At 40.1% G+C, this 23,474-nt stretch overlaps 1 protein-coding gene across 2 annotated transcripts in view; it reads left to right on the forward strand.

Moving 5' to 3' along the window:
- Positions 1 to 6,163: 6,163 nt before the first annotated feature.
- LOC134345310 (guanine nucleotide-binding protein subunit beta-4) overlaps positions 6,164 to 23,474 on the forward strand; it is a 52,245-nt gene continuing 34,934 nt past the window's right edge. The window contains exon 1 of one of the 2 annotated variants that reach the window (XM_063045766.1): positions 6,164 to 6,305. The gene's annotated coding sequence lies outside the window, so the exon portion shown is untranslated. Of the gene's footprint in view, positions 6,306 to 6,465; positions 6,877 to 23,474 lie in introns of those variants that run through there. The other variant, XM_063045765.1, reaches the window with a different exon arrangement.

The following is a 23,474-nucleotide window of genomic DNA, read 5'->3' on the forward strand; positions in this document are numbered from 1 at the left end:
CCAAAGTTAAATTTTTATCTCTTTCGTAGTTCTCTGCCTTATTTTCTATATTCAAACATAGAACAGTACAGGCCCTTTGGCTCACAATGTTGTGCTGACTGATTCACTTTAAGTTCAATCTAAACATTTCCTCCCACATAGCCCTTCATTTTTCTTTCATATATGTGTCTATCTAAGGGTCTCTTAAATGTCCCTGGTGAACCTGCCTCTACCACCACCCCTGACAGTGCACTGCACACACCCATCACTCTGTGTTTTTTAAAAAAACTTACCTCTGACATTCCCCCTATACTTTTCTCCAAAAACTTAAAATTATTCCCCCTTGTATTAGCCATTTCTGCCCTGGCTGTCCACTTTATCCTATGCCTCCTGTCATCTTCTTACACACCTCTATCAAGTCATCTCTCATCTTCCTTCGTTCCAAAGAGAAAAGCTCACTGAATCTATTCTCATAAGACATGTTTTCTAATCCAGGCAGCATCCTGGTAAAACTCCTCTGCACCCTCTCCATGTCCTTCCTATAATGAGGGAAGCAGAAATTGACACAGTACTCCATGTGCAGTCTAACCAGAGTTTTATAGATCTGCAACATTACCTTATGGCTCTTGAACTCAATTCCCCATCTCAGAGGGCATATGGTGTGTTGGCCTTCATTAACCACCTTATCAATTTGCATGGCAACTTTGAAGGATGTATTGACATGGACCCCAAGATCCCTCTGTTCTTCCACACTGTTGGGAATTCTGCCATTAACTATGTAATGCCTTCAATTGTACTTTCTGAAGTGTGTCAATTAACATTTTTTCAGATTGAAATCCATTTGCTGCTTCTCACCCAACTCTGCATCCAATCAATTTCTTATTGTAAACTATGACAACCATCCACAGTATCCACAACATCACCAAACTTCTTGCTATCTTCGTACTTATAAACCTATTCCTCCACTTCCTCATCCAAGTCATTTATAAAAATCACAAAAAGCAGGGGTCTCAGAACAGATCCCTGCAGAACAACTCTGATTACTGGCCACAAAGCAGAATATGCTCCACCTATTACCACTCCCTGCCTCCTGTGGGAAAGCCACTTCCGAATTCGAATGGGATCCTGTATTTCTTTATGAGATTTGCCATGAGGAACCTCCTCAAATGCCTTACTAAAATCCATATACACCACATCCACTGCTCTACCTTTATCAATTTGCTTTGTCACTTTTTTGAAGAATTCAATCAGGCTCATGAAGCATGACCTGCCCCTCACAAAATCATGCTGCCTATCCCTTATCGGTCTACGTTTCTCCAAATGTTCATAATACCTGTCTCTAAGAATCCTCTCTAATAGTTTGTCCACTCACTGGTGTACAATTCCCAGGATTATCTCTGTTACGTTTATTTAATAAGGAATAATATTTGATACCCTCCAGTCTTCTAGTATTACGGCCTGGGCTAATGAGGACACAGCAGTTATCGCCAAAGGCTCCACAATTTCTTCCCTTGCCTTCTGGAGTAATGGTGTATTTCTCATCCAGCCCCAGGGATCTGTCTATCCTAATGTTTTTCAAAAGTTCCAGCACATTCTCTTTCTTAACATTGACATGTTTCAGAATATCAGCCTATTTTATAAAGTCCTCTCACTGGTGAATACTGAAGCAAAGTGTTTATTAAGGACCTCTCATACCTCCTCCAACTCCAGGCCCATGCTATTTCTTGTAACCCTGATTTGTCATATTTTATAACTCTATTTATCCTCCTGTTAGAACATTGAACAGTACAGTACAGCACAGGAACAGGCCAGTTGGCTCACAATATTGTGCTGAAATCAAATGGCCAACTAAACTAATCTCCTTTGTTTACACAATATCCATATCCTTCTATTTTCTTCACATTCATGTGCCTATCTAAATGTCTGGTAAAAATCCTTAATGTATCTGCCTCTATCACCACCCCTAGCAGTGCATTTCATGCACCAAACACTCTCTGTATAAAAAAAACTTGCCCTCACATCTCATTTGGAATTATTCCTTCTCACCATAAATGCATGTTCACTGGTATTAGAAATATCAAACCAGAGAGGAAAAGCTACTCTATCTGTGCCTCTTATAATTCTATACACCTCTATGAGATCTCCCCAGAGCTTCTGCTGCTACAGAGAAAACAACCCAAGATTGTTCAACCTTTTGTTATAGCGTATGCCCTCTAATTCAGGAAGCATCCTGGTAAACCTCCTCTGCACCCGCTCCAAAGCCTTGACATCCTTTCTACCAAAACTGCATGCAATACTCCAGATGCAGCCTAACTAACATTTTATAAAGCTGCAACATAACTTCCTGACTTTTGAACTCAGTGCCTCAACTAATAGAGGCAAGCGTGCCATATGTTTCCTAAACCACACTATCAACCCGTGTGCCACTTTCAGGGAGCTATAAACTTAGACCCCAAGATCCTCCTGCTCATTAAAACTGTCTTGCCCTTAACAGTGTACTGTCTCTTTTCATTTGACCTACCAAGTTGCAATATTTACATTTGGCGGGGTTAAACTCCATCTGCCTTTTTTTTGCCTATATCTGTTACTGATCTATTTCCAGCTCTATTATTTTTCAGTCATCTACACCAACCACAACGTGACCAATCGTCATATCATCTGCAAACTTACTAACCCACTCGTCTATATTTTCATCCAGGTCATTTGTATACATCACAGACAGCAGAGGACCTAATACTGATCCCTTCAGAATACCCCTGCACATTGAGGGGCCTCTGCACTGGATCAAAAAAAGCTTCAGAAGGTTGTAAACTCGCCCAAAAGAGGTGATGTCTCAAGAAGACGGCATCCATCATTAAGGACTCCCATCATCCAGGACGTGGCCTTTGTTTGTTGCTGCCATTAAGAAGGAGGCACAGGAGCCTGAAGACGCACACTGGAAGTTTCAGGAACAGTTTCTTTCCCTCCATCATCAGATTTCTGAATGGAGACTGAACCCACAAATACGACCTCTCTATTTTTTTGCTTTTTTTTTGCGCTACTTACTTAAGTTTATTTTTTGATATACATTTCTTATTGCAATATATAGTTTTAAAAATTATTAGGTATTGCAATGTATAGTTGTTGCAAAAGAACAAGTTTCATGACATTTGCCAGGGATATTAAACCTGATTTACATTTTGATTCTGACTCTAATCACAGACCTCCAGCTAGAATGTCCCTTCGACCACTACCCTCTGTCCATTGGCAAGACCGTTCTGAATCCAAATGGCCGTTCGCAATGGATCCCATGCATTTTGCTCTTCTAGATGCGCCTCCTAGGAGAGACCTTGTCAAATGCCTTACTTATACAATATACATGTAGACAACATCCATACATCCAACATCCATTATCAATCACCCTCCTGATCTCATCAAAAAACTTGATCAAGTTAATAAGACTTGATGTGCCCTGCACAAAGTCATACCAGCTCTCCTTAACTAGGCCATAGTTTTCCAAATCTTAGCTCTTAGAATTCTCTCTTGTAACTTCCCTACTACTGACATGAGACTTGTTTATGTGTTCATCGCGTATTTGTAGAATGCCTTGGGTTTTCCTTAATCCTGCTCTACAAGGCCTTCTCATGTCCTCTTCTAGCTCATGGAAGTCCATTCTTAAGTTCCCTCTTTGCTACTTTGTAACTCTCCAGAGCCCTATCTGATCCTTGCGTCCTAAGCCTTAACTATGCTTCTTTCTTCCTCCTTGCTAAATGTTCCATATTCCTTGTAATCCATAGTTTCTTAACCTCACCATTTTTCCCCTGCCTCAGTCGGACAAACGTATCCAGAACCCCATGCAAGAGCTCTCTAAGCATCTTCCACATTTCCAGCGTGCTGTTTTGGACACCTAAGTGCCCTCTCCTTCCCTTTTAATTTTCCAACCCGTTGAATATTTCAGAATGTATTCTGTGATTTTTTTTGCCATAAAGTTACAATATAATTTTAAGTTGTTGTAGTAGGTAGCAACAAGAAATCAGCTGATTAAACCTTATGCTACATTATAGTATTAGTCAAGTTGTTCCGTTTGTTGGTTAGAATGCACCTTGAGTACCTACTGGAGATGCTGTAATATGAATGAATGAAGTAATCCCAGAGGTCATATAGAGGACAGAAACAACCAGAGTCAGAGAAAGAGCAAAAGAACTGGTTCCACCAGACTTGAGTCTGAACATGTTGAACACATGGAAATTATACTATGTTATATATTCTTAAATAACCAGGGAAATTGGTGTACTAGTGTAATCACTATTTTCTTTTACAATGAGATGATCAACATTAGAGTCTCAGTGTCAGAGAGTTAGTTGTACAGCGCCGAAACCCATCACAGCCTTTTGCCCACCTACACCAATCCATTTGCGCGCACTAGGCTGATTTAAGAGCTGCCCAAATGCCTATTAAATGGTGTGATTATATCTGACTCTACCACCTCTTCCGGAAACAAGTTGCTCTTACTCTGCAAGTACAGAATAGTTGCAGATGCCAACTACTCTGTACTTGTAAAAAAACTTCTCCCACAAGCCTCACGTAAAACTCCTCCCTCCAACCTTAGTTTTGATACCACGACCGCATTGTTAAGACGAAAATTTAGAGTAGACAATGTCGAATTAACTTCCGAAACACATACCAAGATGTGAGAAACATGGATTAGGAATAATCTCCAATCTGAACATTTCTTGTAGGACCGCCTTTTTAAGAATCAGACTTAGCATAGCGCTTCTGTTTGCAATGTATCGACACGGTCTGATTCAGGATGTTCTAAAATGGGAAAATATTAGAAGCTAATGAATAAATCTATTCCATAAAGCCAAATAAGAATAGCATCCTTTAAGAAGGTAATTTACCAAAAAATTGTCCAGGCTACAAAAAGGGGGAGCTTACATGTTGCTGTTGGGAAATGTATCATTTACAGATGTACAATGCTTAATAGGGGGGATTGCCGAATAATATTCCGATTTATCAGCTGAATGCGCTCTCCCTCCTTCCTTACGATTGAACGAGCAGCATAGTTTTATGTGTACTTACATTTGAAAATGCTCTCTAGGAAAATAGTGCATCTCTAAAGAACGCTTTTCATCATAAGAAGAATATGTTTTTGGAACAGATTGCAAGTGGGGAAAGCGCACCACGAAGGAATTATTAGCAACTGGCAAAGAGTTTATGAATTGAGGTCAGGACAGGAGAACAACCTATTAACAATCAGATGGAATTCCCGATTCGAGAGATACGAAGAACAACGCGAATCCTGTTCATCTGAGAGAAAAAATATATATAGTAGAACAATATGTCTTGTTTAAGTTGTAATTAGGTGGTAAAATTCCCCTAATTTTTTTATATAAAGGAAATATACTGAATAATTATTTAATGACTAACTCAGAAGACGGGGATTACTCCAATTTTAAAAGAATTCGGCAAATTTTTAAAAAAAGGCTTGGCTACATTGAAATCCTAGCTAATATTTTACCTGTGTAAAGAACATATCATTGGAAACATCCTCTGACGTGTTATCAAATTAGATATCCGCTGCCAAAGATCTAATTCAGTGTTAACACTTCGATAATCACTGATAATAATGGCATAAAATGCTGGAAACATATGGCTACATATTTGAGAGCTATTGAAATCATTAAACTTTCTATGTTTTCAGGTCGTGGCCAAGTTGCTATGTATTTCCAGCATTATTCTTGTCTTAGATTTTCAACATTCCGTTTTAGTGATGTAAATATATCGCATTTCGACCACGGAAGATAATAGCCCCGTTTTATTTGGTGATAATGTTATGAGTTAGTTCCATGGTTAGGAACTTTAAAGTAACCCTTGAAAACATTAGTGCTCAGAAATTTGCGATGATTGCAGATGTCTGGAGAATTCATTTTCTTTGGAGAACTGAATATAATTGCGGGTTCTCGCCCAGGGAAAGCCGCTCGCCCCGTGCCCAGCCACTCTCCTCGGGGTTAAGCGAGTCGGAACACTGCAGACCCCGGCGCTTCTACGTCAATGCCCCAATCCCCATGGCAACTGCCAATCAGCTAAAAGCGCAAATGTCCAAGGGAATCCATCCATTTAGATGTAAACGCAGTTTCAAACAAAAGAAAGTTAACGTGCAAAGTATAATGTCGAGTCGTAATCTCTTTTAATATGTAAGGCAAGCTCCTTTTGCTCCAAATTATTGCTGCCTTTAATTTCCTGCTAAAAGCCATATCTCTTCCCCCTACTGTCCCACAGCAAACGCATTGAGAATCATTGGGATGCTGTTAACACACAAGGCGATAATATTGCAATAAATTCAGGTAATTTCAGGATCATAGTTATACTTTTAATCGTAGATTTTTAAAAAATGAAAAAAACTACCTGTACCAACTCCACTGTTATTCAAAGAACGATTGGTTTACGGCCGGAATACTTTGTGTCAGGGAGGGGGAGGAGCGGCTGGTCGACGGGTGATGAGCGCTGGGCGAATTTGCGGAAGGGTGGACGGTTAGTTCGGTGTCCGTTCTGGGTAAATGCTCAGGTTTATTACTGCTGAGGCAGTGGCTGGGTGTTGAGTGTAGTGGACGCAGTGTCGAATCTCCTCTTCCCTTCTGGTAGGGCTGCTGTTGCTAAGGTCCCGGATCCAGGGTGTGGCCGGCAGAGGCAGAGCGAGACAGCGGCGCCGGAGCCAGTGGGGCGGAGGCAATCAGCCGTGGCTGTTCGCGTCCCGTTACCAGCCAGCCAGCCTCTTGCTGCCGTCTGCCGTTAACCCCGCACAAGGTCGAGGCCATGTGGGGTTACTGAGGGGGAACACGGGCAAGCGGTGGCTGGAAAGTCAGGGGCCAGGAGCGCTGTGGAGGGACCGGAATCGCGGGAGCGGCTGCTTACCAGGTGCGGGGCGTCACTTCACCGGTTTGGGGTACTCGCGGCTACCTCGGGCTTCTCTAACGGACGGGAGGAAAGGCTTCAGCAAAATGGTTTAGAGAAAATGGGCGTTCGTTGAAGGTTTCCAGTGAAAGTGAATGTCATTGTATTGGGGGAGAAATTCCGGCAATTTAAAGCAGGATAGCCTGACTTTGGAATATTGACAGTCTAACCATTCGTGTAATTTGCAATAACGGAATACGTCCCTATTCTCAATGCTAACGTGTTTGTAGTTTTCCCGGAAAAAAAAGCTAGTTTTGGCTTTTTTCAGTCTTGAATTTGACGTTCTGCAAATCTAAATCAACGTTAAGTTGGATATTTTGGTTTTCGGGGGAAAAAAATAATTCTGCGTAACCTGTGTAGGATATAGCGGGTTAATGAAATAGCATTTTGCGTGCTTGTTTGATTTTAAAAACATTATTTACTGCACATATGAAATGATTTTTTAATTGATATCTTTATCCAAAAACGTCCTTTGGATGGACCAAAGCGCATTTTTTAGAACAGCGCAGTAAGATAGTTGACCATACTTGATCAAATCACACAATGGGTTCATAGAAGTAGAAGAAATTTTTAGGTTACCATCATTTGTACTGGATGCTTTATTTTATTGCTCTTTATGATGGTGGCGGAATTGTGAATTAAGTACTAAGATGTATTGGTTCCTAAATACTCATATTTTGTAAGACTGATGAAGTCTCATCTGAATTTCTCGAAATTGCTTCCCAGGTACCATTGACCATTGCCTGATCATTTGATTACATTAGCATCTTTCAGGTTCTGAAATTTAGACGATTTGAGAACAAGTATTTCGATAAAGATGATTTAAAAATAGACTTGACAAAACGTTGTAATGTTTGCTTTTGTCTATATTGTCCTGGATTTACCTTTACTTGTCCAAGGCATTTGCTCTGTGAACCAGGACTTTGTGGGTGATGCAAAGCTTTATTTTTAATGGAATTGTATTTAAGATACCTCAATTTTTATAAGGTGTATTTGAAGTATTGAAGTGGAATTGATATAATTTCTTTTCTCTACTGAATAAAAGTTAAATGTTTAAAGTAGATTATTTTTGAAAGGTTCTGCTTAAAGTGGTTTTCTGATTTGGATCAATTCTCATTCAGTCCCTATTTGTGTGTTTTGGTTTTTTTTTGAGCAATGGTGAGGAGGCTACAGTTGCATGTAACATGGATAAATTTGCCTCCCAGAATTTCTGCTTTTGAAATCCAGTCACCTCTAAGCATAGTTATGTGTTTGTTTGGCTTAACTGTGGTCAAAGCATCAACAGAAATTGAGGATGCAGGTAGAGTCCATGTCCAAAAGAGTTATGTAGATTGTTTTGGTTTTTTAAGACAGTGGTTCTATAGCACTAGCACATCAGCCTTCCCTTTGCCTCCCGCCATTTTGAATGGTGAATTCCAAACCAGCACCACTTTTAAGGTGAAAGATTTTCCCTTTGTTCCCCTCTGGTCTTTCTGCCAAAGCTATCTTTAAGATTTCCTCTCAGATAGTGACCTCTTTCCTTGAAGGAAATGGTGCCACTGCCCTCTATAGTTGAGAGATCCTCAAACTCTGTGGACCACTCCAGGTTAACCATTGAGATAAGGATTTTGTAGTGTTCTTTGTGGCTGTGTACAGCAGAAATTGGCTAGAGGAAAGACATTAAATCTGAATTGATACAATTGAGTGGGTAATTTTCTGTTATAGTGCAGCAAAGTTACTGTACTTCTGTTAAATTCATTTTGGAAGGAGAGAGGTAATCAGAAATTGTGACGAAGAGGAATATAGAGGATGCTTCAATTGTGCTTTTGCCTTTGCAAGATTAGGGTGGAAATTACAATAGCCAGTGTTGTGTTAATGTGGCTAATGAAAGGTCAGTGCTGGAGTCAGAGGCCCAGCCCAAGAAATGAGTAGACAGTATTAGTTTATTCAGAGAATTAAAGGCATGTTGCATTGTTGGTGATGCTTTTCTTCAAGTGAGCATAAATAATCTCAACACCATTTGAGGAATTGTGCCTACTATATCATCCTCAACATTCTGCGCTCCTTTTTACAAAAAAACAATTGTTAGCTGAGGGTCTCTGTATAACTTTGTATTTTCCTACAAAATGTTCACCTATTGTTAATTCAACCTTAATCAGAAGAGTTGGATGATTGCAAAGTAGAAAATAACATTCTGTGCCCCCCATATATTTACTTAAAGTTAAGTGGCATAGAACATTAAAGAAAATTGTATTTAATTAAGTTTTCATTCAGTATATTTTTCGTTAAAAACTTGTTTTCTTCAGCAGAAGAAGAACAGAACATTATTTACAATTCTGCACTCAGCAGTCTTATCAAGCGCAACTTAGTGCAGTGGTATTATCAGTGATGATACACAGGTTAGGAAGCAATTGTGGAAAAGGAATTGGGTCAATTATATTAAATGTGTCCTTGTTATTTTCAGCATTTTGCATTTAATTTCATAATTTTTATGTTTTGCTCTCATAGCATTGTGACAGTGTAACACAGGCTGTTACTCCTTTTTATACAAAATGATGCTTGTGTAATCCCACTGCTTTGACAGGAACAATCGGTGAGGTCTTTCTGTAATAAACCAATGTACAGTCCTGAAGAAAGGTGGCAATAAATACCAAATGTAAAGTGTTTATTACTTGTGCAATAGCAATATTAATATTGTGTTAACAAATGCACTTATTAAAACAGCCAAACTTTTAACTGTACTACAGAATTCTCTACTATTGTGAGTTAAATCAGTAGTTGGCAAAATGAAACAGTGGTTCTGAATATAAAAAGCTATGCTGGAGATTCTCAACAAGTTCAACAGCATCTGAGTTTAGGCCTATCTTTGATCAAATTTGGAATGTTTTAAGTTGTAGAGAAAAGGATGGAGTGGAGAGAATGAAGTAACTTGCTCTGATTGGGTGGAAACCAGGAAATTTAGAAGGCATGTTTCTGTTGTCTGGGGGATAGTGTAAGTTAATTGTAGTTGACCTGCATAGAGGTGGTGTAAATAATGAGATGTGTTAACAGTATTTGGGGGGGGGGGGTGAAGGTAATTTGACAATACCGGAACTGAGATGCAGAATAAAGCAGTTCTAGAGAAATGAATTAAAAGAGAATGCTGGAAATAGAAGGTTGGGTAAGATCTTTGGAGTGAAGAAAAATTGAGTTAATGTTACAGTTTGATTTTGAAACAGAATTGATTATTTCTTCCACAGCTGGGAATGACTGGATATCTGAAAGTGCTGCAATGTACAGGTGTAGACAAAGTGCAGTTCCATCATATGGTGGGCTTCATTGGAACTGTTTTTGAGGCCAATGAGGGGTCAAGATTTGGAGTGAAATGGAGAACTCAAGTGATAATCAACTGGAAGCTCAGTGTTGCTATTTTGAAATGAATAGTGATCTGTGAAATGGCCTCCTCAGTTTTGTTTGGTTTTTCCAACTTCTTCTAACAAGAACTGTATAGGTTGTTACATCAAGTCAAATTATGTACTTGGATAATGTGACCTATTGCCAATAAAAGGCAATATTTAAAAGGTGTATGAAAATATTCTCTACTGTTTAGTTAAAAATTGATTGAGGTTTCTCAGAACATAGGACTGTATGAGCAGGCCCTTTGATCCAGCAATCGGCACGATGCCAATCTAACTAATTTCATTTGGCTGCACAGGGCCTGTGTCCTTCTATTCCTTGCCTGATCATGTTCTTTTTCAACATATTTTTGTTTAACAATGTCTCAATGTTGCGATAAAGAACAATAGAGGAAAACGTGCAAGTCTGCAACATAAAATGATTGCATTTTTTGTTAAGCAGTTTTACTGTAATTCAATTTGTTGCTTAAGTACTTGGGCTGAAAAAATACTTCTAATTGTACGGTAACATACAAATGTTTGAATAGGTACAAGAGTCTGGCAGATTTGATTGTAACTTGAACTCTGCATTTCCGCCTGTGATGATGACTTTCCACTCTCTATAAATTTCTAAGTATTATGGAATGCCACGTCAAATCAACAATAGTGAAGCAGTGAAAAGTCCTGGATGTTTCACAACTGTATTAAGGAAATTTTAACACCAAGCTACAGCGAGACTGTGTTCCATATTGAGCGGGTATTGAAGTTGTATTGAAACCAATGATCGTGAACTTGGCCAAAGACAATAAGAAGTGCCTTAAAAGAAGTAAGAGAGTAGCAGCGTTCTAGGGTATTCCAGAATTTAGATGAGAATTTTTGTTTGTAGTTGAGAGTACCAGTAATACACCAGCAAGAGCAGAGTTGGAGGAGCACTGGGGAGCAAGACCATGGAGGGATTTGATTGCAAAAATGAGAACCATATACTTGAGGTCTCACTGAAGCCAGTGTGAGGCAGAGAAAATGGATGGGTGAATAGGCATGGTGTAATTGGGATTTTTATTTATTTAGAGATACGGTGTGGAACACGCCCTTTCTGACCCAATGAACCACACCATCCAGCAACCCACCTTTGCAATGTTAGCCAAATCACGGGACAATTTATGATGACCAATTACCCTGCTAACCAGTCTGTCTTTGGAAAGTGCGAGGAAACTGGAGCACCCGCAGGAAACCCACGCACTCGTAGGAAGGATGTACAAACTTCTTACAGCTATCGTCGAAATTGAAATCTGAACTCTGATGTGCCAAGGTGTAATAATGTTGCACTAGGTGCTACACCACCGTGGTGCCCCCATCCCCCATACCTTGGGATGTGGCTGTCATTGTTAATTAGCTGAAGCCTATGCAGTGTGGAAGACTGGCCAGTAGAGTATTGAGAATAGTTGAGTCCAAGATAAATTGTGGCAGAGTTTAACAGGCTAGGGCAGAAGAGATGCTGGATGCCTGAAAGATGCACAGTTAACTTGGAGTGGAAAGAAGTGATCTTGTGAGAGGATGTTGAATTGGAAGCTGAGCTTAGTATTAAATAGGAATACAGAGCATCTTTCAGCTGCACACATCGGCTAAGGAGTGAAACCAGATGAGTCTGTAGAGTACAGCTTCTGTCAGGAATAGCATTTCAGCTTTTCCACTTTGTATAATCAGGAAATGTAAGTTCATCCACCAAAGCAGAGGTTCCAAATTCTTTTTCTGCACCTTGCATTGGTGATGATCTGTTTCTGCCCTATTTCTAAAGCTTGCAATACTGTTCAAAAGTCTTAGCCTCATGTTTAGAAAAAGATGTGAAGTGAAGGTTCTTTCAAAAATAAACATAGAACATAGAATAGTACAGCACAGTAAGGCCCTTTGGCCCACAATGTTGTGCTGACCCTCAAACCCTGCCTCCCATATAAGCCCCCACCTTAGATTCCTCCATATACCTGTCTAGTAGTCTCTTAAACTTCACTAGTGTATCTGCCTCCACCACTGACTCAGGCAGTGCATTCCATGCACCAACCACTCTCTGAGTAAAAAACCTTCCTCTAATATCCCCCTTCAACTTCCCACCCCTTACCTTAAAGCCATGTCCTCTTGTATTGAGCAGTGGTGCCCTGGGGAAGAGGCGCTGGCTATCCACTCTATCTATTCCTCGTATTATCTTGTACACCTCTATCATGTCTCCTCTCATCCTTCCTTCTCTCCAAAGAGTAAAGCCCTAGCTCCCTTAATCTCTGATCATAATGCATACTTTCTAAACCAGGCAGCATCCTGGTAAATCTCGTCTGTACCCTTTCCAATGTTTCCACATCCCTCCTATAGTGAGGTGACCAGAACTGGACACAATACTCCAAGTGTGGCCTAACCAGAATTTTATAGAGCTGCATCATTACATCGCGACTCTTAAACTCGATCCCTTGACTTATGAAAGCTAACACCCCATAAGCTTTCTTAACTACCCTATCCACTTGTGAGGCAACTTTCAGGGATCTATGGACATGTACCCTGAGATCCCTCTGCTCCTCCACACTACCAAGTATCCTGCCATTTACTTTGTACTCTGCCTTGGAGTTTGTCCTTCCAAAGTGTACCACCTCACACTTCTCTGGGTTGAACTCCATCTGCCACTTCCCAGCCCACTTCTGCATCCTATCAATGTCTCTCTGCAATCTTTGACAATCCTCTACACTATCTACAACACCACCAACCTTTGTGTCGTCTGCAAACTTGCCAACCCACCCTTCTACCCCCACATCCAGGTCGTTAATAAAAATCACGAAAAGTAGAGGTCCCAGAACAGATCCTTGTGGGACACCACTAGTCACAATCCTCCAATCTGAATGTACTCCCTCCACGACTACCCTCTGCCTTCTGCAGGCAAGCCAATTCTGAATCCACCTGGCCAAACTTCCCTGGATCCCACGCCTTCTAACTTTCTGAATAAGCCTACCGTGTGGAACCTTGTCAAATGCCTTACTAAAATCCATATAGATCACATCCACTGCACTACCCTCATCTATGTGCCTGGTCACCTCCTCAAAGAACTCTATCAGGCTTGTTAGACACGATCTGCCCTTCACAAAGCCATGCTGACTGTCCCTGATCAGACCATGATTCTCTAAATGCCTTTGGATCCTATCTCTAAGAATTTTTTCCAACAGCTTTCCCACCACAGACGTAAGGCTCACTGGTCTATAATTACCCGGACTATCCCTACTACCTTTTTTGAACAAGGGAACAACATTCGCCTCCCTCCAATAAAGAAACAAAAGGTTTGTAAATATCGAAATATTTACTATAAAGAGCAGTAAACAGTTAAAAAAAAGATATTTGGTGTGACCACCCTTTTCCTTTAAAACTGTTGTGCATTTTTATAAGAAAATCAGATGGTAGCATCTTGGAGAACTTGCCACAGATCTCCTGCGGACCTTGGCTGACTTGCTTCTGTCTCTCCAGGTAATCCAAGATGGCCTGTGAAGGTCATATAATTTGTTGCAGAACTCCTTGTTTTCCTTTTCATTAAAGATAGTTCGTTATGACTTTGGCCATGTGTTTAGATCATTGTCCTGCTGCAGAATGAAGTTGGGACCAATCAGACACCTCCTTGAATGTATTATGTGACGGATGAGAATTTGTTTGTACTTAGCATTAAGAATTCCATTAATTCTGACCAGATCACCAACTGCATTAGGAGAAATGCAGTCCCAAACCTGCAGGGAACTTCACTGTTTGCTGCAGACACTCATCCACGTAGCACTCTCCAGCTCTTCTACGGGCAAATTGCCTCCTGTGTGAGCAAAAAATTTCAAATTTTGCTCGTCAGTCCAAAGCACTTGCTGCCATTGTTCAACACCCTAATCCTTGTGTTTTGTGTGCAGGTGAGTCTCTTAGCTTTGTTTTCACTTTGGAGGAATTGCTTTTTAGCAGCAACTCTTCGACGAAGACCACTTCTGACAAGACTTGTCTGGACTGTAGAGGGGTGTACTTGGGTTTCGGTGGTTTCTGTTTAGTTCAGAGCTGATAGTAATGTTGGACTTTTTCTGATTTAGAAGGGACGCTAGTTTGATGTATCTCTCATCTGCTGCACCACTGTGTTTCTGATCCTTAACCTTGTCCTTTATTATCTTGAAACTCCTGTCTGCCATGAAACTTCTGCTTGGGAGAGATCTTGCTGATGTAGGATGACCACCTTGTGCCTTGTTGCTATGCTCACTCTTGCCACAATTTGAAGGTTAAACTGCCACATCTGCCCTGCCACACCTTCACCTTTTAGTTTGGTTGTCCTTTGCCCAGTTTGATTCCTTCTACACGTTTGTTTCAGTTTATCAGTTTAGTTCATTCATCTCATTATGTCATTGATCATTAGCACCTATCTGTTATTTTTGTTTAATCGTGCGCTGGGCTAAATACATACAAAATAATCAAGTTTTTATTTAAAAAGTGCTCTATTAATGTTACTTAACAAAATACAAAAATTCTCTAGCATTTTTTGGAAAATGAATATTTGAAAATTAAAATTTGCTCTTTCCTACTGATATACTAATGCAAAAGACAAAAAGTAAACATCTAAAACAAAATTGATATAAAAATTCAGAGGTGCTTAAGACCTTTGCACAGTACTACAAAATGAGCTTTTATAAATGCCTTGCTCCCATCTTTGTAAAGTAGCCATATAAGGCCTGGCTATTTTTCTACCCACTTCTTCCCCCTACACCCCCATACCCTATCCACCCTTTGGGACCTTTTCAAGCCAGGCAGCGTAGATGTGTGACGAGATGAAAGAGAGTATGAGAAAACTAAACTAGAAATAATCTTCACCAATAGATTATATTTCAATTTATAATATCAAATTACTCATCATAAACTGTGCACAGGGCAAATCCAAGTCTGGGAGATCCCAAATGAACTTGTTTTTATATTAAAACCTGCAGAATTCTTTTATATGCTTTGTAGATTGAATTTACATTGACTTGTGTTTCAAGTTTAGTTATATTGTGAAGCGCAAATGTTTTAGAGCATCTGAAAGTAAGTTTCAACTGTAGTCCATTTGTTGGAAGATATAACAATATTCAAACAAAGTTCAAATTCAAAGTACACGTATTATGGAAGTATGTACCCAAAAACTTCTATACTTGTACTATGGAGAGCATTCTGACAGACTGCATCACTGGCTGGTATGGAGGGGCTACTGCACAGGACCGAAGGAAGCTGCGGAAGGTTGTAAATCTAGTCAGATCCAACTTGGGCATTAGCCTACAAAGTACCCAGGACATCTTTAGGGAGCGGTGTCTCAGAAAGGCAGCATCCATTATTAAGGACCTCCAGCACCCAGGGCCTGCGCTTTTCTCACTGGTGCTATCAGATAGGAGGTACAGAAGCCTGACGGTGATTCAGAAACAGCTTCTTCCCATCTGCCATCCGATTCCTAAATGGACATTGAATCTTTGGACATGACCTCACTTTTAAAAAAATATATAGTATTTCTGTTTTTGCATGTTTTTTAAAATGTATTCAATATATGTAATTGATTTACTTGTTTATTATTATTATTATTGATTTAATTTTGTTTATTTTTTTCCCTCTGCTAGATTATCTATTGCATTGAACTGCTGCTGCTAAGTTAACAAATCTAACATCAGATGCTGGTGATAAACCTGATTCTGATTCTGACATTATACAACCTTGAGATTCGTCTCCTAAAAGGCAGCCACGAAATTCAAACCCCCCCCCCCAAAAAAAAGAGCAAATAGCATTTCTGAACTGAAGTCCGCAAAGGGAATCCCATATTCAGCGCATTTCAGCAGCACTGGGATAAAATTGTTATTTGTTCATGTTAATGCAAGACAAATATTCTTCGACATCTGTCAAAAAAGTGTCAGGGATAAAAAAAAACATTAAAATACACACGCAAACACGAGGAAGTCTGCAGATGCTGGAATTTCAAGCAACACACATAAAAGTTGCTGGTGAATGCAGCAGGCCAGGCATCTAATGATGCTGCCTGGCTTGATGCGTTCACCGGCGACTTTTATGTGTGTTGATTAAAATACACTTTTCAGAAATCACTAACAATTAAAAAGGTAGGGTTCTAAGACTAATGTTTGAAATTTATTGCTCTGATTCTGCTGTATTCTTTTCCTTGTAGTGTTGGAATTGTTTGTATAAAAGATTGTACCAGAAAGTAATTTGCCATTATGTCTGATCTTCCAGTAGTAAAATAAAATTATACTTTTCTCGCACCGTACTACTTTGGCATTGACTTAAATGTCAGTCTTTTCTATTCTATCTAGTGAAGTTATATTCTTTACATTTTACAATGTTATCTTGATTGACTGTTTACAATTCAGACATCTGAGTTGAGATGCTCTTTGAAATGATAATAGAAATGAAGCCACCATAGTTACTCATGGGTAAACTCACTTTTCAGAAATTGGTTGTGCTCAATTCAGTCTTTACCTTTTTTAATAAAAAACAAATTAAGTGCCCAATGCCGAGAGTAGACTACAGAATGGAAATTAAATAAAATCACATTGGACAACATATTTATGAAATACTGTCGTATAGATAAACACCTGCAATTCTAATGAACTTGAAATATAAATTTATTATCTGAGGTTTTTCATTTAATTTATTTCAATTTGCTTTCTGTAGTGACTAATGAATTTATATATAGTATGTAATTTGTAGTTTGAGTTCTTGAAGACTGGAGAATCATTTTACTTCAAACTATATGGAAATCGTTCACAACACATTGCATCAGATGCTGGGCAAATAATTACTTGTTTATAATTGTGCTCTTAAATCTAAAAAAATTGCAATATTAAAGGGTCAAAAGCTTTATTTTAGTCACCACCTTCTGACTAAAGAAAATTCTTATCATCTGTTCTAAAAGGGCATCCCTTTATTCTGAGGCTGTGCCCTGTGATGGCATACTCCCCCCCCCCCCCCACTACAGGAAACATCCTCTCCACATCCACTCTGTCTAGGCCTTTCAATATTTAATAAGTTTCAATGAGATACTTTCTTATTCTTCTAAAATTCCAGCAAGTATAGACCGATCAAACACTGCTTGTATGTTAACCCTTTCATTCCAGGAATGATTCTCGTGAACCTCCTCTGGGACCTCTTCAATGCCAGCACTTTATTTACTTAGCTAAGGGGCCCAAAATGGCTCCCAACACCAAGTGTGGTCTGCAGTTCATTCTGTAAAACATCTCTGTACTTAATCCCTACTCTTTTGAGGACAATGTTATTAACCAAAATGAATGTAACAGGGAGCTCATACTGCCCTCTGAAGTGACCTAGGAAGCTACTCAGTTACATCAAAACTGCTACATTGGATAAAATCACACGGATTCTCAGTATCAACCTAGACAATGGATTTAGATAAGGCAAAGTCGCTCCAGTTTTATTAACTTTGCAAAGGTCTCCATGCAGATATTGATGGATTGAATCATACTTGTAGAATTAGACCATAAAGACAATGTGTTGGACCCATTATTTGCTGTATCTCACCAGCAGGTCAGATTCGACATTCCAGAATCCATGAAGTGTCTTAACATCAGATCGAACATGGGGGAGGGAGCCACCGTCTGCTGATGCATTGATGGTCCTGTATGCTGCTCAAATAATGGATGCTCCTCAAGTATTGGAAGAAGCAAGAACACAAATTGTACTCTGCAGTTTTGCAAACTATCACACCATCATGTATGCTTTGATATCACTGTCACTGGTTAACTGGGTATTGTTCCTGAAGAACAAAGCTGGACGGAAGATAGAGAGTGAACCAACTTGAAATAAATCTTCTTTGACTTTGTTCTTGCCCTTCTGCCTGTTGCAGGTCATCTGCCCATGGTAATGTTGATAGAAATAACCAGTGCATAGATATTGTAGAGAAGAAATTCTGTCTTTATGCACATCTTTTGTTGAGTAGTGTGGAAATCCAATTGTGCTAAATGGAATAATCTCTAAATAGAATGGCATTTCAGCATAAAGCATCCAGGAGGTACTACAGATCACTAGTAGTAAACGTGCACCACCTCAGTTTGTTATCTTGTGATGGTTTCTTGATTACTGTTGCACTTGAGCTAGGGGATCAATGCAGTCCAGAACAGCATACTGGAAAAGCATCAAGACACATGAAAATTGAGTGGCAGCTTTGTGATCAAATGTACACATGCTTGATTTGTAGGCAGTTAAACAGATAAAAGAAGATGCCCCCCCCCGCCAAAACAGTCCTACTTGTGTAATGGTGATGCTCAACATGAGAGTAGGGAAGATCAAGTTTACAACCATTGGCTGATTTGACTCAGCTTTTCTCTGACAACCTGATTAACACAGAAACCAGCCAGTCTTCAGAAAATTAAACTTCCAGATGGAATGACCACTCTATGGAATCAGAATCAAGTTTAATATCACTGGCATATGTCATGAAATTCTTTGTTTTTGTGGCAGTGGTACATTGCAATACATAATGATTAAGTAAATAGGTGTATGTGTGTATAATTTTTCACTTTGACTTATCTGTCTGTGGTCTCCTACATTTTTAACAGTCAATTGTAAACTTTTAAGAAGAGCACCTCATCTGTCTGGATATGTTGTGATCTTCTGGACGATTGAATTCAACAGATTAGGATGACTCACTTTCTTTGTCAGAGCTAGTTCTGCAAAAAGGTATTAATTTATAATCTTTTTCTTCATTAGCATGGCATGACCTACTGTGCATTTCAGAGCACTTGCATGTTCCTCCCCTAATCTACCAAACACAACTTTTTCTTGTTTAACAGTTGCTGCCAGAACTGTTGAATGCTTCCAGGATTTTTAAAAATTTTTACAAGTTTTGAATTTGAAAAGACCAAATTCAGCTGCACTAGATTCAGCAAAGGAGCAGACAACATCCTGGATGTTGTTCTGAAGATTAGTGTTCCAGAATTAGCGACAACTCTGTTGTTGCAATACACTTACAACATTAGTGTTGACCCTAAAGTGTGGAAAATTTCCATCCATCTCCTGTTTATACAACTAGGACAAATCCAATCCAACTAAACTCACTGATCACTTTATTTTTGACCTTGAGCAAAGTGATACTCAGCGTGGTGTCCTTGACTCAATCATCACAGCTGCTGCTTCTGTGACCTTCCTTCTAGAAGGTCGGAAATGAGAGTGCTCACAAGGTTCAATTCCATCTGCCACTCTTCAGCAAATGAAGCGGTTCACTAGCAGGATAATAGTTTGGCATGGTCTAGATGGGCTGAAGGGCCTGTTTCTGTGCTGTAGTGCTCTGTGGCTCTTTGATGTCTACCTACATTTGGATGTGGGCTAATAGGGTCAGGGACGTCTTGGATTGCATCCACAGCATTTTGGAGGGAGAGCAGCCAGATGTCTGGTACATATTGGTACCAGTGATATAGGAAGGAAAAGCAGGGAGGTCCTGAAGAGAGAATTCAGAGAGCCAGGCAGAAAGCGCAGAAGCTGGAGCCCCAGGGTAGTAACTTCTGGATTGCTACCTGTGCCATGCACCAGAGAGGGTAGAAACAGGATTATTTGACAGACAAATGGTTGGCTGAGAAGCTGGTGCGGGGGCAGGGCTTCAGATTCTTGGATCATTGTGATTTCTTCTGGGGTGGGAGAGGTATGACCTGTACAAAAGTGAAGTGTTGCAACTGAACCAGAGGGGGACCAATGTTCTCATGGGCAGGTTTGTTAGAGCTTTTGGGGAGGATTTAAATTAATTTGGCAGGGGGATGGGAATCGAGTGAAGGGACTCAGGATAGGCCTGATGGTTTTAAAAAAAGCAAAGATAGCATACAATCAGACTTGTCAGGAAGGGCAGGCAGATGATGGGACAAATTGCAGCCAGCAGGGTATTGGGGATGCAGAATCAAAAAGGATAACAAATACAGTACTCAGTGTTATATCTCAATGCACGGAGCATAAGAAATAAGGTGGATATTGTTGCACTTTTACAGATTGATGGGTATGATGTTGTGGGCTTCACTGAATCATGGCTGAAGGATAGTTGTATTTGGGAGTTGAACGTCCAAGATTATGTATTTTTTGGAGAGATAGGAAGGTAGGCAGAGGGGGTGGTGTGGATCTGCTGGTAAAGAATGCATCAAATCATTAGAAAGATATGGTACAGGATTGGAAGATGTTGAATCCTTGTGGGCTGAGTTAAACTGCAAGGGTAAAAGGACCCTGATGGCATTTATGTACAGGCCTCCAAACAGTAGCTGGGATGTGGACCACAGATTACAATGGGAAATAGAAAAGGCGTGTCGAAGGGCCAATGTTACGATGGTCATGGGAAATTTTAACGTGCAGGTAGATTGGGAAAATCAGGTTGGTGATGGATCTCAAGAGAATGAGTTTGCGGAATTCCTACAAGATGGCTTTTTAGTACAGCTTGTTGAGCCTACTTTTGGGTCAGCTGTACTGGAATGAGAGTTATGCTGGAGGCGATTAGGGAGCTTAAGGTTAAGGAACCCTGAGAAGCCTGTGATCACAATATGATTGAGTTCAACTTGAAATTTGACAGGGAGAAAGTGAAGTCTGATGTAGCAGTATTTCAGTGGAATAAAAGAAATTACAGTAGTATGAGAGGGGAGTTGGCCAAAGTAAATTGGAAGGAGATGATGGCAGGGATGACAGTAGAGCTGCAATGGCTTGAGTTTCTGGGAAAAATGAGGAAGGTGCAGGATAGATGTATTCCAAAACCAAAGGAATACTGAAATGGCAAATAACACAACCATAGCTGTTAAGGGAAGTTAAAGCTAATGTAAAAGCAAAAGAGAGGGCATACAGCAAAGCAAAAATTAGCAGGAAGATGGAGGATTAGGAAGCTTTTAAAAACCTACAGAAAGCAACTAAAAGAATCATTGGGAGGGAAAAGATGAAATATGAAAGCAAGCTAGCAAACAATATCAAGGTGGATAAAAAAGCTTTTTCAAGTATATTAAAAATGAAAGATGGGACTGGATACAGGACTGCTGGAAAATGAGGCCAGAAAAATAATAATGGGGGACAAGGAGATGGCATATGAACTAAGTGAGTATTTTGCACCAGTCTTCACTGTGGAAGGCACTAGCAGTACGTCAGATGTTGTAATGTGTGAAGGAAGAGAAGTGTGCAGTTACTATTACAAGGGAGAAGGTGCTCAAAAAGCTGAAAGACCTAAAGATGCAGAAGTTACCTGGACCAGATGAACTGCACCCTCAGGTTCTGAAAGAGATGTCAGTAGAGACTGTGGAAGCATTAGTAATGATCTTTCAAGACTCATTGGACTCTGGCATGGTTCTGGAGGACTGATAAATTGCAAATGTCACTCCACTCTTTAAGGAAGGAAGAGGCAGCAGAAAGGAAATTACAGACATGTTAGCCTGATCTTGGTGGTTAGGAAGATGTTGGAGTCAATTGTCAAGGATGAGATTATAAGCACTTGCTGACATGGGACAAGATGGGACAAATTCAGCATGTTTCCTGATGAATCTGTTGGAATTCTTCGAAGAGACTACAAGTAGGATAGATAAAGGGGATGCAGTGGATATTATATATGTGGATTTTTAGAAGGCCTTTGACAAGGTACCACACATGATGCTGCTTACCAAGTTAAGAGCCCATGGTATTACAGGAAAGTTTTCTAGGATGGTTAGAGTTTTGGCTGATTGGTAGGAGGCAGCAAATGGAAATAAATGGATCCTTTTCTGGTTAGCTGCCAGTGACTAGTGGTGTTTTGCAGTGGCCAGTGCTGGCACAGCTTCTTATGCTGTTTGTCAATGATTTAGATGATGGAATAATTGACTTTGTTGCTAAGTTTACAGATGATATGAGATTGGTGAAGAGGCAGGTAGTGTTGTGGAAACAGGAAGACTGCAGAAGGACTTGGACAGATTAGGAATATGGGCAAGAAAGTGGCAAATGAAATACCATGTTGGAAAATGCATGGTAGTACACTTTGGTAGTAAAAATGAATGTGCAGACTATTTTCTAAATGGAGAGAAAATCCAAAACTCTTGAGATGCAAAGGGACTTGTGAGTCTTTGTGCAGAACACCCTGAAGGTTAACTTGCAGGTTGAGTTGGTGGTGAGGAAGGCGAATGCAATTTCCAGAGGTCTAGAATTTCAGAGCAGGGATGTGATGCTGAGGCTTTATAAGGCATTGGTGAGGCCTCACCTTGAGTATTGTGAATAGTTTTGGGCTCCGTATCCAAGAAGAGATGTGCTGGCATTGAAGAGAGTTCAAAGGAATTTCATAAGGATGATTCTGGGAATGAAAGAGTTATCATATGAGGAATGTTTAATAGCTCTGGACCTGTACTCACTGAAATTTAGACGGATAAAGGGGGACCTCATTGAAACCATTCGAATGTTGGATGGCCTAGAAGGAGGAGATGTGGAAAGGATGTTTCCCATGGTGGGGCAAATCTAGGACAAGAGGACACTGCCTCAGGATAGAGGTGTGTCCATTTAAAACAAAGATACAGAGAGATTTCTTTAGCCAGAGGGTGGTGAATTTGTGGAATTCGTTACCACAGGCAGCGGTAGAGGCCGGATCATTGGGTGTATTTAAGACAGAGCTTGATAGGTTCTTGATTGGCCATGGCATCAAAGGTTATGGGGAGTGGGGTGGGGAATGGGGCTGAGAAGGGGGGATTAAAAGGATTAACTATGTTTGAATGGCGGAGCAGACTTGATGGCCAAATTGCTTAATTTTGCTGCTATGTCTTATGGACCAGTAACAGTCAATCCACTAGACTGCCACATCTAACCGCTTCCTCTTGATGTGCTTTGCATTTGCTCTGATCAATTCCCCCCCATGACATCCTTGAGCAACTATGATAAACGAGGCATATGATATACTTGTCCTAATTGGTCAGGGCATTGACTATGAGAGTCAGGAAATCATGTTGCAGCTGTATAAAACTTCAGTTAGGCTGTACTTGAAGCACTTTGTGCAATTCTGGTTTCCTCATTACAGGAAGGATATGGAGGCTTTGGAGTTGGTCCAGGAGAGGCTTAACGGGCTGCAGCCTGGAGTACAGCTAATTAGAGGAGAGACTGGACAAATTTTGGTTGTTTTCTCTGAAGTATCAGAGGCTGAGGGTAGAACTGATAGAAGTTTATAGAATTTAGCGTAGTTAGGGTAGATAGAATTTTTTTTCTTCCGGGTGGAAG

This window comes from Mobula hypostoma, chromosome 4 (genome assembly GCF_963921235.1).
Source record: "Mobula hypostoma chromosome 4, sMobHyp1.1, whole genome shotgun sequence".
In the NCBI taxonomy this organism is placed as follows: Eukaryota; Metazoa; Chordata; class Chondrichthyes; order Myliobatiformes; family Myliobatidae; genus Mobula; species Mobula hypostoma.